General features: G+C 42.9%; 1 protein-coding gene across 1 annotated transcript in view; it reads right to left on the reverse strand.

The window, feature by feature from the left end:
• The window catches only part of Elk (Eag-like K[+] channel), an 826,503-nt gene that overhangs the window by 714,093 nt on the left and 92,525 nt on the right, over nt 1-19,885 (reverse strand). The gene's annotated exons all lie outside the window — the stretch shown is intronic.

The following is a 19,885-nucleotide window of genomic DNA, read 5'->3' on the forward strand; positions in this document are numbered from 1 at the left end:
GCTAAGGAAGTCCTGGAAAAAGCCTTCCTGGAGCAACTATCTGGCGTCAAGTGATTCCCGGTTAGCAGTTGCAGAGCAAGCTTCGGCTTACAAGTGACCGACAGCTCTGCACTCCGATCGACCAACCCAAGTGGAGGACGGGTGGCCACGGCTTCATCGTGGCTCTACGGCCCCGCATTCGGGGGACGGAAAGGGGACATCTCAAATATACCCTCACTCCTGGATCTCAATACAAACACCCTGTAAACATTCATAGCTGCACATCACAACCCAACCTCAACACACAACTTCTCAGAAATCTCCTTCTCCTACTAACCAATATCACATAAACCAAGTATCCCCCCCCCCCACACCCAGCAATACTGCATGCCCCAACACCCCAAGTCGCATCCCACACCACATCACGGGCACCTTCCTAAATACTGACAACTCTTTACCGAAGTCTCAAATCAAAGCCACCACCACATCTCAATCGATCCATTTCGCCTCTCCTATCCTTTGAAATACTGGAATTTTACCAAACAAAACCAAAAGTCTACGCCCTCAGGGCCTCACATCAAATTGAGATAAAGGACCAAGTAGGTCGGGGATCTCAAACAAACCCACAGCTGCCGCTCTCCGCCGCTCTGAGAGCGGCAGCAGTCGCAATCCGAGGTTCAGGTTCAGGACGGAAAGGGGCTAGTCCCCACCGTCGGCTGTCTTGAGAATGGTTTTCCGTGGTGTTCACTTCTCCTGCACTAAGGCGAATGCCAGGGCAGTTCCTAATATAGGCAAGGGCTGCCAACCCTCTCACCTTCTCCACACATCTCCATCACCACCATAAATCTCCTCGCCGGACCGGGCAGGTTGGTCGTGCGGTTAGGGCCACGCAGCTGTGAGCTTGCATCCGGGAGATAGTGGGTTCGAATCCCACTGTCGGCAGCCCTGAAGATGGTTTTCTGTGGTTTCCCATTTGTAAAAGGCCCGCCTCCCACTTCACGGGAGGAATGAAAACATTTAATAGTAGCAGCGAGTGATTCTCATCTAGTTGGACCATTCGCGGTGCACCTAGATCAGGGCCTCTCAGAGTGCATGCGCTTGGTGCATGCACTGTGCACGGTGCAAAAGACGACTGCGCTTGGTTGACCAGAGTGCAGCCCCCCCACTCCTCGATTTGGAGCAATAGCGCTGTCTCTCTCTTTCCCCATGCCTGTCTCACTCGCTCTCCCTGCTTCCCTCTTCCTCACTTGCTCCGTAGCGTTCCAAATCCGAGCCGAGTTGAGACGAGTTGAGCCGAGCTTAGCCGAGTATCCCAGAGACGAAGCGTTGGTCCGAGTCGAGCCGAGCGCGAGCGATGCACAGTGCACGGAGCTCTTGCGCCTCCATTTGCACGCGTGAGATTTTGGGCGTTTGAGAGGCCCTGACCTAGATGAAAGGTGAATAACAACCGGCTGTGAAGTCCTCCAACTTTCCTTCAAGCGCTTGATTCTGATTTCTTAGCCTATATGTTGGAATATATGTTTTCATGCGCAGTTTTAGAAAATGCATAGGAGTATGGCGGCCATTAAGCTACTGTACGGATTATGTACAGTGTGTCGGGAAAACTGTTGTTTAATAAAGGAGGTAACGACAATTAAAATAAGAGGAGGATCCAAGCATCTAAATCGCAGTTTTCATCCAGATCCAAATGCGACAAATGACGTAATGTCATTTTAGATGATGACTACGGCCCAAATGCGTCAACAGAAGCTCCCGCGATGTCTTAAATCGCAGTTATGTTGTGAAACTCACTTTTCCAGGGCCTGTCATAAACCGAATGTTGAATTTTTTCACAAATACAATACTCCCTTCACTCATACAGTCGCTCGGAAGTAAAAATCGAACCGAAATCCATGGCTATAAGGTTCGGGCCATGTAGCTCTTAGTTTGCATTCGGGAGATAGTGGGTCCGAACTCCACCAAACTTCATTAAGACCACAGCCGCTTCTTTGAGTGAACATGTCCTCATTCCCCATCCTGAAGGGGTGAAGCGGGCCACCTAGAGGGGTACGCCCTCTCTCTGGCCAAGAGATGCGGACGGGTTGGGGAAGTGTGCAGGATGAGGGAGATTAGTAAAAGGATGTGGAATATGGGGGAGATGGGATGAGGTTTGCCCTCTTCGGCATGTTTTATTGAATTTTGTGTATACAAACGTGACAGATCTGAATTAATAAATATAACTATAACACAAACGTTACTTTTCGTCATGAGATATTTTGAAGGAGTAGTATGCAGACATTCAAACGGTAATATAAACAGGATGTTTATTATATATATATATATATATTTATTAATATCTGCAGATTTATCTCTTTTTTTTCTACGCCAAATGATACATTAGAAATATTGAGATAGCAATACATAAGAATAAAGAGTTTTACAATGTAAGAATGAGGTCCGCTTCTTTCCCAGTGCGAGCTCTTTCCTACCCCATTGTCGCCAAAAACCTATGTGAGTTGGTGCGACGTTAAAACATTTGCAAAGAAACTTTTCCATCTTTTCTCCCAGCAGCAACTGCAAGAACTAACCCGCATTCTTATCCGGTTATACCCCCATGAAGTACAAAACGGGCTTATGAATTAAGCCGAACCTATTTTATCATTTCTGTTGAGACGAGGACGATCATTATTGTGAAAAGGAAGTGTCCTTTATTGCCTTCCTTGGACGCTTCCTGACTCGAATGTACATACATTTGAAGTCCATGACAGGAGCGTTGTAAGTTTGGCAGGACGTTGGTCCGGAACTAATTCCCTGTCTCATCTCAATCAATCACTACCATTACAGCCAAACATAATAGTGAACCCATGACCTTTGTGCGGACCAAAGGGTTCAATAGAAAAACATTTTGTAAAAGCTGATCCACCTAAATATGAACATTTCATCCATTTGAAATTAAATGAGTGATTAATGTAAGTTGATTCATTTGCCTTGTATGAACATGAGAAGCCACAGGAAACCATATTCAGGGTTGCCACCGGGCGAGTTGGCCGTGCGGTCAGGGGCGCGCGGCTGTGAGCTTGCATCCTGGAGATAGTGTGTTCGAATCCCACTGTCGACAGCCCTGAAGATGGTTTTCCATGGTTTCCCATTTTCACACCAGGCAAATGCTGGGGCTGTGCCTTAATTAATGCCACGACCGCTTCCTTCCAACTCCTAGGCCTTTCCTATCCCATCGTCGCCATAAGACCCATCTGTGTCGGTGGGACGTAAAGCAACTAGCAGGGTTGCCAACAGCGCTGTTTGAACCAACCATCTCCCGAATTCAAGTTCATACCTACGTGACCTGAAACACGTAGCCAATTCACTCGGCTTTAACATTAGCTTGCTGGTCACATACTAATAGGAAATGACCTTTTAAATTCTTGAATATAATGCAAAGTGTTCTAATAGCACAGATGACCGACATACACATTGCTTGTCGTTTCTCCGTTGGACGATATCGTAGTCATGAAGATGATTAATTATGTTCAGCATACACAATTATTGAACACGCACAACTTGCAAATAGGCTTACTTGTGCCCATTAACACAACACACGAGAAGTTTTAACAAACAAACGAGCAAGTGGCTTTGCTGTTAGGGTCACGTAGCTATCAGATTGCAATCGGGAGATAGTGGGCTCGAATCCCCCCTGTTGGCAGCCCCGAAGATGGTTTTCCGTGGTTTCCCATGTTCACACCAGGCAAATACTGGGGCTGTACATTAATTAAGGCCATGTTCACTTCTTTACCACTCCTAGACCTTACTTGTCCCATCGTCGCCATAAGAACCATCTGTGCCGGTGCGACGTAAAGTTAAAAAGAAATGTTTTAACAAATGAAAACTTGAACTAAAATACTTTTGCGTACTTCAGATAAGGACAGCACTGATCATTCTAGCCACAGAAGATCTGAGTGACCGGCTTAATTATTCCAGATGTAAACAAATTAAGTAACAGAATTGTAGCCTAGTCAAGTAATTATGACGAAGTCCTTCATACAGTTTCACTCAGGCATCACGACGGGTTTGGGAGCATCGTAGGCGTACACACAACCGATCTTATTCAATAACACCCACGGGCGTAACGAATGTGAACGGGCCCGCCTGCCAAAATACGTATTCGGGCATCCTCAAATAAAATATAAAAGCTATGAATAACTTAATCCAAAATTTAATTACAGCAATAGATGTAATGCAATATACTGTCAAGCTATATTTACAAAGGGATTATTTGTTATTGTAAGATTATTATTAAGTAATGTTTAATAGGTTTTATTTGACAACCTCCGTGGTTTAACAGGTAAGTTGCTGAACTGCCAACCATGCACCACTTAGCTATTCGTACTTAAAAATGGTTTTATTTTTCAGTAACTACAGAACTGTACTCTGCAACCGACACCGAAATCTCGATCATAAACATCTATTCGATTACAACATGAAAACATATAACTTATGAATAAAATTTAATCAAAAACTGTTTAAATAATGTTTGAAAAATATTGAATCGTACAACTGGTAAGCCAAGTCTATTATTAACTTCACGCAAAGAGTGTTCGTTCGAAACAGAGTTCGATGATTGTTACTACATCAACTTATTATTGGCAGCATACACAGTTGTCGAATAAATGTGTGACAACAGTTGAATGTTCTGCAAAATTTGTGCGTAATACGAACGATCAGAGACACTGCACAGCAAGAAAGTATCATTTTGTAACTAAAACATAATATTATGGTATCAATTTTCATTGTTGTAGGGAGCGTGTTGCGGTGTTGTGTGTGGGCTGTATTACACTCAATACAATAAATTGCTGCTAGATGCTATCAAGTAGCAATTCCTCTGCGCACAAATTGTAAAAAAGAAAACTATTTCGAATGATTCTACCAAAACTCCGTTATTTCTGTACAGGGTGACTTCAGGCTAGATATGACACACACACACACACACACACACACACACACACACACACACACACACACACACACACACACACACACACACACACACAGTGTGTCCCATCCAACTCTGCGACCCCAAATATTTCCGAAATGAAACAAAATATGGAAATTCCAATTGGCCAGGAACGTACCCATGTCAGGGGCTCACACAATGAGAAGGTGTGCACAATCCATAAAGGTGAACAAGTAGCACTTCCAACGCCAGGTTGAGTTTTTTAAATGGGACATGTATGCTTGTTCTAGCATAATGAAAACTAGAGCTGCAATTGGTGATAACTGATAACATACTTTGTTTCACGTTTCTAAACCTCATACATTCTGAAATACGTGACTGTTAGAGGATGGCCATGGCACCACCGTTTCTGACGTAATGCAACTCATATACTTCTGTGCCCAGAGCAGGGGGTTGCTTGTACTGGCCTGTAGCCTGCTGTAAACAAACCTATATCAGCTCGGCACGTTCTAGCTTCAGTGTTCTAGTGTCTCCTGATCTGGTCTGCTGTCATACTGTACTGTAATTCACGTAGGTTTCGGATATTGCTTTCCATATTGACACATTAAACCGCGTTTTCCTGTGGCGTGTAACAATTGCCGTCATCTAGTCGATATGCCGGCCTTCAGTAACGAAGAATACCTGGATATTATTTTATTTTACGGCGAATGTCACAGAAATGCAACCGCAGTTGTGGCAGTGTACGCTGAACGCTAACCAGATCAACGGTGTCCTTCGCCTCGTGCCATTGCCAACATCTGCACGAAACTCAGGGAAACAGGAAGCTGGGCTCCCACAAAGCGGCAACGTACAAAGACAGCGACTGGCACTGGAAACAAAATTGCTGTTCTGGCTGCTGTAGCGCACAATCCTCAGGCGAGTGTCCGACAGATTGCACAAGGTTCTGGAATAAGCCGCAGTAGTGTGAGCAGAATTTTGCAAAGCCATCGGTTTCATCCGTTCCATATCTCACTGCACCAGGAACTGTACGGGACGGACTTTGAATCCCGCACTGTATTCTGTCGTTTTGCACTTCAACAGTTGCAAGGTAATCCAGCATCCCTACGTAATACATTGTTTACGGACGAAGCTTCATTTACAAATCATGGTCATGTGAATCTGCGGAACATGTACTACTGGTCCGAGCAAAATCCCCACTGGATTCGTCAAGTTGCTCATCAACGACAGTGGAGTGTCAATGTTTGGTGCAGTATCATTGGTAACCGTATTTTAGGTCCCTATTTTTATCAGGGAACATTAAATGGACAGCGATATGCATCATTTCTGTAACACATTCTACCCTTCCTCATGGAGGATGTGGGATTGGAAACGCGTCTATCAATGTGGTTCCAGCATGATGGTTCTGTGGTTCTGCACGAGTTTCCAGAGACGTTGTGGATGCGATGTTTTCAAATAGGTGGATAGGACGGGCAGGTCCTGTGCGATGGCCACCTCGGTCCCCAGACTTGAAGCCATTAGACTTATTTCTCTGGGGCACAGTGAAAGATAGAGTGTATCAAGAACCGCCAACGACAGTAGAGGATATGCAACATCGTATTACTGCGGCGTGTGTGGCAATATCTGTAGAAACACTGCAATCCGTGCAACACTAGTTACCAGATTCCAAAAGTGCATTAATGCAAACGGAGGGCACTTCGAACATCTGTTGAAGTGACACGGCTTCATCGGGCAAGACGCTACTGGTGATTTGTGGGTGCATTTTCCATGCCAGATGTACTGCACAACAATGAAGTTTCCGAGGGCTATAGGCCACTAATAAATGTGTTTAGAAAAGCGGAACCAAGTGTGTTATCACTAGTTGTAGCTCTAGTTGTCATTTTGCTAGAATAAACATACATGTTCCATTTAAAAAAGGGCAACTTGGTGTTGGAGGTGTTACTTGCTTACGTTTGTGGATTGTGCGTGCCTTCTCATTGTGTGAGCCCCTGACATGGGTACGTTCCTGGCCAATTAGAATTTTCATATTTTGTTTCATTTCGGGGATATTTGGGGTCGCAGAATTGGGTGGGACACTCTGTATACATAAATTTTACTTTGCGCGAGGCCTTGCAGGCCCTCACGTTACATACCCCTGATACCACCCCTATCTCAAGAGGACACCACACTTTTTTTTTTGCTAGGGGCTTTACGTCGCACCGACACAGATAGGTCTTATGGCGACGATGGGATGGGAAAGGCCTAGGAGTTGGAAGCGGCCGTGGCCTTAATTAAGGTACAGCCCCAGCATTTGCCTGGTGTGAAAATGGGAAACCACGGAAAACCATCTTCAGGGCTGCCGATAGTGGGATTCGAACCTACTATCTCCCGGATGCAAGCTCACAGCCGCGCGCCTCTACGCGCACGGCCAACTCGCCCAGTGACACCACACTAGCTGCCCGACTCCATGGCTAAATGGTTAGCGTATTGGCCTTTGGTCACAGGAGTCCCGGGTTCGATACCCGGCGGGGTCGGGGATTTTAACCATAATTGGTTAATTTCGCTGACTGGGGGGCTGGATGCATGTGTCGTCTTCATCACCATTTCATCCTCATCACGACGCGTAGGTCGCTTACGGATGTCAAATCAAAAGACCTGCATCTGGCGAGCCGAACTTGTCCTCGGACACTCCCGGCACTAAAAGCCATACACCATTTCATTTTCACCACACTAGCTCCATACACATTTCCATGAAATCCTGATAGGTCTTCTTCCAGAGAAGGTTGTTCTCACATTCAAACTACTTTTCACTCGTTTTTCCAACAGTATCGAGTTTAATAAAAGAGATTGGCCATTTCTTTCCTATTTGTTTTACGTCACGCCAGCATGCTAAACCAAGTAGTTAAGGAGCCAAAAAATAGATACTGTCAATATAATTTGTCAATGTTGTAATCAAGCCACAGGTTATCCCAGTGTGAAAATGGGAAATAATTAAAAAAAAACTCTTCAGGGCTGCCGACAGCGGGGGTCAAACCCAATGTTTCCCGAATACAAGCGAACAGCTGCACCCCTCTATTCGCGTAGCTAACTCACTGGAGATTACCCTTGAGCTACTCAACACCACTTACCGTACTTCAAGTTAGAATTTACTCTTTTTGTTGGTGGTTTAATGTCGCACTAACATACTGAAGATTTTCAGTGACGTAAGGATGGGAAAGGGCTGGGACTCGGAAGGAAGTTGTCGTGACCTTAATTAAGGTACATTTCCAGCATTTGCCTGGTGTGAAAATAGGAAACCACGGAAAACCATCTTCAGGACTGTCGACGGTGGGAATCGAACCCACCATCTCCCGAATGCAAGCTCACAGCTGAGCGACACTAACCGTGCGGCCAACTTGCTCGGTAGTTACAAATTTACAGTGCATAAATTATATATTTAATGTTTATTACTGTGACAATTGAAGCCTAGATCTTCGATATACGGTATATTGTATGTATATAAAAACCCAAGTGTTTGGCTAAAAGGTTAGCATACTGGACTTCGGTTCAGGGGACTCCAGGTTCGATTCCTGGCCGGGACGTTGATTTTAATCGCGTATGGTTAATTTCTAGGGCTCGGCGACCGAGTGTTTGTGTTCGTCTTAATTCACATCTCCATTTTGGCCTACATACGACACATCATACTACTAGGCACCACAGAAAGACGCAATAGTGAATATGTCCCTTCACAGTGTTGACGTCAGGAAGGACATACGGCCGTAAAACCGGGCCAAATCCACAAGAAGAGTTGACTCCAATAAATTGGGGCAATGGCCAGGAAGTAGAAGATACTGTATACGATGCATGTTAATGAGATATATTGAATGTTGGGTCAATTTCAACAGTTCTTTCCCGGTAGGTGTCTCTAGAGACAGCTATTTCAACATCAAACAGTTGAACGTGGCGTCCTTGTGTATGAATTTTATGAGCGGAAAAGTAAAACGCACCCGTATGGTGAGCAGTAGATCGGGTTGGAGTAACCAGGGTGGTCATACTTTCATCTTTTCCACAATCTTAAATAATGACTCTCTTATTGAAATCGTTGATTCTTGTAAAGAGGCTGAAAATTTTATGTTATTGATTGACATATGATTATATATTACGAAAATTCACGGAAACCTGTAATAGTATACATAATTAATCATTTTGTACTGAGAGTGGGATGAGTGTTGCAAATTTTGAAATAGATACCATACCGATATTTCCGTGAAGGAATGAAAAAGAAACATACGAAAGACACTGTTGGCACCCAAGATTCAAGCATCAGATTTCCGAAGAAGGAGATAGCCGATAAGTAGCTTGAGAGTTTTATATGGCTGTTGATATCGAGTTCATAGTTCCGGAACCTACAAATTTATATGGAATCCGAACCGCAGGAGCGTGATTTTCCATCTCGAATATCTAACGTGCTTTAACCGGGACTGGAATCATGACCACCTTGGTTAGAAGGCTGTGACGATGTCATTCAGTTATGTCCACACCTCCACAGTTCCATTATTCAATGAACGCGCACTTACAGAGTAGTAGATGAGCACAAACATGTAAAGGGTGGTTGCGGTATTTAAAAAAAAACTAAGTTATAAATACCGATGCTATTTTTCCACGTGATTTCGCTGCATATGTCATTGTTTCCATGAACATTCGTCCGTCTCTTGCGTAACGTTTATGACGGTTGCTAGTGATTGATGTTCGCCAAACTCCCGGCATACCGGCTGAAAAGAAGAGGGCACCAGGCAATGATTGATTGTGGACCAGTCAGCCAACTAACAAACTGCACCTCGGCAATCAATTTGGAACACCATATGTTTTGAGTGTTGCGGAAAGCCCTTAGTCCGACTCGTTGGCTGAATGGTCAGCGTCCTGACCTTCGGTTCAGAGGGTCCCGGGTTCGATTCCCGGCCGGGTCGGGGATTTTAATCGCTTCTGATTAATTCTTCTGGCTCGGGGACTGGGTGTTTGTGTCCGTCCCAACACTTTCCTCTTCATATTCACACAACACACCACACTATCAACCACCACAGAAACACGCAATAGTGATAACATCCCTCCATATAGGGTTGGCGTCAGGAAGGGCATCCGGCCGTAAAACAGGGCCAAATCCACATGTGCGACACAGATCGCACCCGCGACCCCACAGGTGTGGGAAAAGCGGTAGGAAAAGAAGAAGAAGAAGAAGAAGAAGAAGAAGAAGAAGAAGAAGAAGAAGTTGCGGAAAGCCCTTACAGGACATTGACTCTTAAGGGTACCCAGATGGCGCAAGGTGGAAACAATGATAATTTTCCAAATTTATCACCAACCTGTATACAAAACCTTCCGAAGTAAGAAAAATGTAGATTATACAGAATATATTTCCTCTGAAGTCAATTTAATAGATTTATAATATACGTATGTATTAGGCTATGTCAAATATTGGGGAGTGAATACTGTCACAAACTAGTGCCATCAAACCACCAACACAAGTTATCAGCTAGAATTCATTTACACTACAAAATTAGTAGCTGCAAATGGCATCTATGATGATAATAATGAGAATAATGAAAATGGAATCAGTGACTGAACTTGTAGTGTTTCGAATTGTCTCTTACAATTGGCTCACCAAAATTTCCTTCACGGCGTTTTTAATTATTACTTTCATTTCGACTACCCCGTGTTCTCCTCACGACCCACTGCACCACGTTCCACCACGCCCAGCACGCATCAGACTAAAGATTCTTCTAAACTCTCCACTGAACCATCCCTGAGATACATGAGCGAGGTACACTTAAAAGTGAAAGAGCTTACTACAATAGCTTTAACTAACTTTTAAATATTAATGAGGTTAATGTCAAAGGGACAAAACCGCCACTTTGACAAACGACGGCTCGACCAACGGCACGGACTTTACAATGGTGTTTGATCTGCTCTACCGAGCGAGTTGTCTACACGGTTTGAGGCGTGCAGCTGTTAGTTTGCATTCGGGAGATAGTGGGCTCGAACTCCAATGTTGGCAGCTCTGAAGATGTCATGTGCATTAGTTAAGGCCATGGCCACTTCCTTCCCACTCCTAACCCTTTCCTGTCCCATCATTGCCGTAAGACCTATCCGTGTTGGTGTGACGTAAAGCCACTTGTAAAAAAAAAAAAGGAAAGGAAGTAACGATATGGACTTTTATAACATTAAAATATATTACTGCATACCCGTTTCGGTTTTTTCATCAATATGTTTATCTCGATTGGTTAGTCTGTTCACACCCCGGCTCCTTGCTCCTCGAACGGCCCGGGGATTTTAGCCGGGATTGGTTGATTCCTCTGGTACAATGACTGCTTGTATTTATCTTCATACACATCTTTTAAGTTATCACCCTGCTAATCACCATAGATACGTGTAATAATTCAATACATCCCCCCACATAAGGTTATCATCAGGAAGGGGATCCGCACAAAACTGGGTATACGACTCAGATTACACCCCTGACCCGACTGAAGTACGAGCCCGACTCGTTGGCTGAATGGTCAGCGTATTGGCCTTCGGTTCAGAGGGTCTCGGGTTCGATTCCCGGCAAAGTCGGTGATTTTAACCTTCATTGGTTAGTTCCATTGGCCCGGGGGCTGGGTGTTTGTGCTGTCCCCAACATCCATACAACTCACACACCACACAACACTACGCTCCACCACAATAACACACAGTTACTTACATATGGCATATGCCGGCCACCCTCATCGGAGGGTCTGCCTTACAAGGGCTGCACTCGGCTGGAAATAGCCACACGAAATTATTATTATTTTACTGAAGTACGAGAAAAGTGACAGAGAAGGAAATTCCGTCCGTTGACAGCAAGTGCTGTTATATAGCACGCTGTAGTGTTTGTAGCAAGGTAAACCTGTCTGCACATTCGAGTTCGGAACTTGTAACATACAAGTTTCGATGCGCTAGCGTAGATTATTCCATTAGTACAGATATATAGACCTATTCTTCGTCACCTGGAGTGGTTATATGGTACTAATCCCAGCCAGCATGTGATTTTTTCCGACGGATTCAGAATTCGAATCTCGCTACGAGCTTTTCATTTTCATTTTTGAACTCTTAAGGCATTCGCAGTTAAGGTTTAACTTATTAATGTTTAACTTCCTTAAGTCTCAAAAGTCACTTTTTACCTTTAGAAAGAAAGCATACATCATAAAGGAATAAATACATGCGATTTGTATATGGCAAACGGCTACAACGAATGAAGCACACTGTACTTATTGCCAGCATTATGAAAACCCCATTCAACCAAACAACTGCGCACGTTCGACTCGAAGAACGACTGGACTTCATACGTATGTCTGCCTGTCTGTCCGTTAGGTCATCAGCCCAGAGGCTGGTTGGATCCTCAAATAGCACCACCAAAGGTTATGCAGTTATAAGGAAACCCCAAAACCAACGGCAGCACCAAAATGAGGCGTACTAGGCAAGATGAGGAGTGACGTAGTTTGCCATTGCTTTCCTCACTGGGTCAGAAAGTACTATTGCAGCACGACTGATCCTATGAGCAGCACCTTTCGCAACACTCAGATGCACTAGTCGTGCTCTGAATGTCATTACTCAGCACCACCCATACCCCAGCAGCTTCCATATTGTCACAGCCATGGATGCTGACTGGGACTTCGGTGGAAGCTACACTTTACTCTGGCCTGTGCCAAGAGATGGATACAAAAACTTCATACGTAGGGTACATGAATCAGCACAGTAATCTTTACAGCAAATTGCAGGCAGGTTCCACCACATACGCTGCAGCAAGCAAGAATGACTCACCTCTGCCGTACTCATATATGCATTAACAAAGGAGAAGATCATTTTCAACATTTCCTTCATTAATCGAATGGCCATATCCAGCCCATTGCACCTCTGTCGGTAATAGCTTATTCTACTGCAAATAGCTCTTTTAAGAACTACTTAGAAATAAACATAATAGAGCACCTGCAACATGAGAACTGATCATGATTTAGATTTGTCATCAACAACGCGACTCACACGAATATTTAACAAAGAAATAAAAATACTCCCATATCGGACTCGAACCTCCGACTAATGGGCACCGCTTTCCTCCTCTAACTTCGAGCACCCTCGGCTATTACGAGCTGTCGTTTGCCACCGTTATATCAACATTACATCTAGTAATTCAGCCATCATATTTGTCACAAGTGAACTATGTAGTGCAAGTGGAAAGTGTTTTTTTAAAGACTTTATTTGTGAAGTACAATATGATGTTTGTAAAGCATGATATAACGTAATGACCTAACCTGTACTGTGTAAGATTGGTGACGTGCATTTGTAAATAGTAGAATTCTGTTCTATATTTCCTGGAAGGATCCAGAAAGTTACATGAATTATGGAACAGGGTGTGTTGTTTTGTGGGTAATGTATTCTAGAAAATATTTCTGACTGTTCTGGAAATACAACATTCGCGATCAGGCGTATTCTAGAATGTTAGTCAAAGTTCGCGACCGAAAGTAAGGTTGTGATTGGTGAGTCTAGGTGGCGATAGGGAACTCGTGCATGCTGATTGGCTGCTCCAAGGCCGGAATTTCCTATATATAGAGAGCGAGGCAGTGTTCGAATAAATTCGGTATTCTGTATTCTGTCGGTCTTGGTCTATCTGTCTGTCTGTCTGTGAGGAGCATATCTGGTTGACGTCGCCCGGTTCCCGGGATGGCACTCTCCTCGGGTAAGCACTCTTGAATTCTGTTCCTGCTAAAATTTCCGTAATGTTCCGATTTGCTTTTCATACAGGAGTTTGCCCTAACCTCGCCTAGATTCGCCAAATTAGTTACTTATGACGCCTTAGTTTTTTCAGCTGGGTTTACCTGTTCGTTTCCGGGGCATTCCCATTTCTTGTTTCACTAAGGTATGTAGGTTGTAGTTTAATATTATTTCCCTTGGGGTTTGCCTCTGGTAGTTCTGTATCACTTGAGGTACGCTAGATTTTGGAGAACCTGTTTCAGTTCACTGTAAATTGCATTGTACAACTGCATTGGTAACTAGATGTATAGTTGATTTGAAATTTGAATTTACACTGCTACGAAAGCAATATCAAAGAACCTCTAACCTATGTATATCACTGAACTTATAGTTCGTAACTTGGAATTGTATTTGGAATGTATTTGTAAAATTACTCTGTAAATAATATTTTTTCAAATCTAAGGATCACGGCGATTTATTTCGGAATCCGCTATCTAAGCCATGCCCATGCCTTTGGTAGGTTCCCAGCCCTTTTCATCTTCCCGGTTTGTTGTCCACTGGAGATCCGCGTAATGCCAGCTAATGTTTTTCCGAGTGTGTAGTGATTTCTGATATTGTGCTTTTACCTTCCCCTTTGAACTGTGTTTGTGCCTTGTTTTGTGTTACCACTGTAGAAGAGGTAACAATATTCTCTGTACATGAAATTTCTGTGATACAGAATTTTCACGATTGTTTACAATCATTCGGTATTTTATCGTTAATGCTGATTTCGTTGACACGAATAAACGAATTATAAAAAGCATAGCAAGACCAGACATAGCTTTGATTAGCCAAGGTCAATGTTTTTAGGTTAGGCAATAATCTGCGGGTTGCATAAAACTGAGTGAATAGGGGCAGCTGTTTCACTCGGTATATTACATTAAATAAATATTAAATTAATAATATAAAAAATTAAATTGAAATGCGCTAAAGTATAGTTAAAGCTCGCCCGGAATTTGTAAGATATTATGAATAAGGGTGTACAAGCAGAAATACATGCAGTGTTATGTAGTCACTTCAAATAACTCAAACCGTTAAAGGCATCGAATATATGCTGTTACTTTAAGCAATATTACCCAGGGGTTCATAGTAGAACTTACTATACTTTACCCGAGTGCCAATATCTGACGAAATAACGATGCTACTAACTTTGGTTTTTAAAGCAGAATTCCATGGTTTCCTGCAGCTACCATTGGAATACTAGACATTACAAATTCAGGAGTAGGATATTTTTAAATCCGACAAGTCGTTCTCAAAGACAGAATGTATTCAAACATGCTTCATTCACTAGCCGTCGGCTGCGTTGATTACAGAGATCCTTTTTTAATGCTTTCATTCCTCACCCTGAAGGGGGTGAGGCGGGCCACTCAGAGGGCAACACCCTCTCTCTGGCCGGGAAGGGATCCTCCACACTCTTCTGACAGCTAGGTATTCGCTCTGCTGTGCACGTAAATACACTGTGATAACATTGCATGATTTATATCGCTAAATGCTCGAAATTAAACCAAAGTTATATTTATTCGGTAATAAAATAGCCTAATGTGGTGACGAAAGCAATGGCAGACTGCTTCCCATGGTTTATGCGCATCATTTGTGTAACTTTGTGGTTTGTTACACCATATCCTGTTTTTAAGTAATACGACTTCATACGGAACATTCAAAGATCCACCTGTCATAAACGATCAACTTATGACACAATGACACACGTAAAAGTTGTACTCCTCTCCATCTCTGAAATCTGTCCTCGTCCCGCGGACACCTGGGGTAAGGAGTCACTGTAGCCCTTTCAGAAGCTGCACTCGTGTTCGTGAAGGTATTTTCAAAATTTAATTTTATACTTGAAGTTCTCAAATGTGAAATAGCGTCCACGCGGGAAATATGGGTGATGCTGGCAATGGCTTCGCGGTTAAATTTTCATGTAAAACAGTTCTGGGTTTCTGAGGGATAGAGAAACATCGGTTTCCATTATTCTTCTAATGCACAAAATACAATCAATGACTTTTAGGCAAAGTTTTACAAAATAATTCATTTGTGTCCAATCGTAGACATTGAAAAGTTAAAAGAAAATACTGTTATCTTTGAGTTCTAATGTTAACTTCTTAACTGGAATTTGAGACGAAAAAATACGAACTATTATTGTATGGGATACAGGGTGTAAGAAAAATTCCGCCTTGATCATCGGCCGTGTTAAAGGTGATCAGGACTATGAACTGCACCTCTAACACCAGAGTCAACCAGGGAATAAGGTAATGTAGTCCAGTGACCATCATTTATCACGTGGGGATCTCCACTACCGTTCTACTTTGTCTCAGTCCGAGTTTTTAAACCTTCGACGGACGGTGTGAGCGGAGGGTGAAAGATATCGGATTCGTTCAAAAATCTGACTACCGACTTTGAACCTTAGACACTAAAAAAGTGGGCTTCGCAACATAACTGTTATTTAGGACGTCAATGGGGGGCTCCTTTCGGGACATGTGGCCCGCAGACCTCGTCTAAAACGACATTACATTACTGGCCCCATTGACATGTGGATGAAAAGAGCGAGATGAAGGGTTGGTTCCGATCCACATTTTAATTGTTCTGAACTCTTATCAAGGCTTGTTATTATTAGACGACACTTTCTTACGTCCTTTGCACAACATAGTTAAACACATGGACTTGGAAATATCTCGAGTATTTTCTCAAATATTCTTGTAGAGCTTAATTATTCTCTTCTTCATTAACGACAAAAATACGAGTATAACAGAGCGGTTTGTAATTATTCTGTATGTTGTGCGTAAGAAATGATGGCGTGAATTAAACAAAGAATAAACTTAGAGGAAAACTAGATTTTAACTTTACAAATGCCTTTCTTTGTTTAGTTTCTACGGTTCGCTTTACGCCGCAGCGTCACTGATAGGTATTATGGCAACGATGGGATAGGAAAAGGGTTAAGACAGGGAAGGAAGCGGCCGTGGCCTTAAGGTACAGACCCAGCATTTGCCTGGTGTGAAAATGGGAAACAACGGAAAACCACCTTCGGGGCTGCCGACAGTGGGGTTCGAATCCACTATCCTCCAGTTGCAAGCTCACAGCTGCGTTTTCCTAACCGCACGGCCAACCCGCCCGATTTTCTTTGTTTAAACAAATTCTGAGGTATTCCTCACACCGTGTTTTCCCTTCTTTCTTAAGGACATTTTTGTTGTCTATATTTAGTACAAATGACCTCCTTTCCTTGAATTTCATGTAAACTTACTCCATACAAAATTGTTAAAACGCCAGTGCCACCTCACTCAGGAGTATTACTTTCTTAGAAGCTAAGAGCTTGGAGATGCCTACCAACGTTAGCGTAATGAACGTTGCTATAAGAACACTTGTCTGGTTGATATTTCAAGTCTTAATTTGTCTGAGTTTCCGAGCTGAGGGATTATATACGACTAACGTAATGTAGATTGAGTGAGGCAATGTGAGAATCTGTTTCAGTAGCACTCACTACGGTACGCAATAATGGGCAATTAGTGTAATGAATAGCGTAACATTCCCTACCTGATGAATTATAGTCTAATACTATCCCGCAATTCTGTGCGTAAAATCGCGAAGGCATGGTCTGACTATATTTTGTGGAAGTTATTCAATCACTTTTGTTAAGCACTCGTTGTGGTGCATAAACTGGTCTCTCTCTATTATATATATATATATATATGTGTGTGTGTGTGGATATAATTATTTATAAACAATGAATATGTATACACGAAGACAATGTTTTTTTTTTTGCTAGGGGCTTTACGTCGCGCCGACACGGATAGGTCTTATGGCGACGATGGGATAGGAAAAGCCTAGGAGTTGGAAAGAAGCGGCCGTGGCCTTAATTAAGGTACAGCCCCAGCATTTGCCTGGTGTGAAAATGGGAAGCCACGGAAAACCGTTTTCAGGGCTGCCGATAGTGGGATTCGAACCTACTATCTCCCGGATGCAAGCTCACAGCCGCGCGCCTCTACGCGCACGGCCAACTCGCCCGGTACGAAGACAATTTGGAAAATAATTTAGGGTCCCTCTCAGCAAAGAATTTAGTACTAGATGATATCACATGTCAGTGTTCATCATCATTAACAGCAAAAAGTTCATGTTCAAAATGTACGAGGTAACATAAGATGGCAGTTAATATTCTTACTTCCTTTGTACAACATAGTTAAACACATAGTTAATGAAGTCTTCAGCCGAAAGGTTGTTTGCATCCTCAAATAGAATCGCCAATGGTTATGCGGCTATATAGAACTGCAAAACACGATAGAATAAGTTGTACAAGGCGTGGCGATGAGTCAAGTAGTTCGCCGTTGTTTTCGTCACTGGGCCATAGAGCGGTATTTAAGTACGATTGGCCCTCCAAGTAACACATTTCAAAGCATCTAGACACACTGACCGTGCTCGCTATGTCATTACTCAGTAACAATTATACCCCAGCAGCTTCCATATTGTCACAGCCATAAATGAGACCGAGACTTCAGTGGAAGCTACTTTTTTGCTCTGTCCTGTGCCAAGAGACGGATGCAAAAATAAATGCATCCATCAAGAAATGGTAGTAGGTGGGAAGATGTCTACCTGATATATAAACTAACACAGCTTAAACGTAGGTGAGAAGAACAATTTATTAAATGCTCGTCACACTGATTGTGGAATGTCAAATAAGAATCGACGTTAATAACAGTCTGAATTGTTTTCCGTTTATATATGACATATGGGGCAGTTTTCTTCCATCTGCGGTTACAGAAAGCATAACTGTACACCCAATATCGAAAACTAGGTCAGCCAGGAGCGCGTTGCCAACATTGACGCAAATAAAACCCGCACCCGAATTTCGTGCCTCAAATTTCAAAAATAAATAAATAAATAATATATATATATATATATAGACTATATATATATGCGGGGATTATTCGCGTAAATACGGTAAAGATATTCGAAATAAACGACCTATTCCATCTTGGTGCTGAAATTTCTGTTTTGAGTAGTGTATATAAAATCATGAGAAAACTTACTTCTTCAGCGGTCAGAGAAAACAACAAAGGTGAATTAGGGAAAAATTATATGTCGAGGAAGTCGTATTTGAGGTTTAGGAACAATATTTCAATATACCAGCTTATAAAATGGTATAATATGATCTAGTACGTTTAGCAAATTTCAGATCCAAAATGTGAAATCTCCAGGTTTATTTGCTTACAACGATTGAAATTCACAAGTAGACGTGACGCAGACTTCAGCGCTATTTATCGCATACGAATTGTTTTGAAAACGACAGATTTCATCAACAGTATGCAACTTTCAGTGGATATCGACTGCTATAGTTTTGGGCTTGTGTTAATAAATACTGCCCGTGAAAATTAATTAGGCTATGGTTTGGACAGGACAAGGTTGGGCACTCCCTTGTCAGAACCACAAATCTCTGAAATATGGTGCACCTAATCTGACAATCATGCTAGGTAATCAAGATGAGGTCAGGAGAAATATCGCTCACTGATATGAAAATAATTTAACACACGTTCTCCGCCGAAGACCTAGATGTCAGGTCCATTTAAACTACGAGCATCATTAAACTCGGGCTGCTTTTGTAAGTTTTATTTTATTTTTACAATTTGCTTTACGTCGCATCGAGATAAACAGGTCTTATGGCGACGATGAGATAGGAAAGGGATAGGAGACGGAAGGAAGCGACCGTGGCCTTAATTAGGGTACAGCCCCAGCATTTGCCAGGTGTGAAAATGGTAAGCCACAGAATACCATCCTCAAGGCTGCCGACAGTGGGGTTCGAACCCACTATCTCCCGAATGCAAGCTAATAGCTACGTGACTCAAGCACACGGTCACTTGCTCGGTTTGTAACAGTTTAACTTACAAGCTTGTGGTAATTTTCGTCATCATACCATGTGTGTCGGAAACTGCCTTCTTATTTGTCTGTAGTGGTGAAGGTAGTTGGCCCATTGGTCTAGCGGTAGAGTGTCTTCTTCTTGCCCGGAGGCCATGGGCCCAATTTCTGGCCAGGTCAGGGATTTTACCTTGATCTGAGTGCTTGTTCCAGGTTCACTCAGCCTATATGAGAACAACTGAGGAGCTATCTGACGATAAGCTACCATCCCGATCTAGAAAGCCAAGAATAATGGCCGAGAAGATTCGTTGTGCTGACCCCACGCCACCTCGTAACCTGCAGACCTTTGTGCTTAGCAGCGGTCGGTTGGTAGGCCAAGGCTCGTCA

The sequence above is a fragment of the Anabrus simplex genome, chromosome 2, assembly GCF_040414725.1.
Source record: "Anabrus simplex isolate iqAnaSimp1 chromosome 2, ASM4041472v1, whole genome shotgun sequence".
Taxonomy (NCBI): Eukaryota; Metazoa; Arthropoda; class Insecta; order Orthoptera; family Tettigoniidae; genus Anabrus; species Anabrus simplex.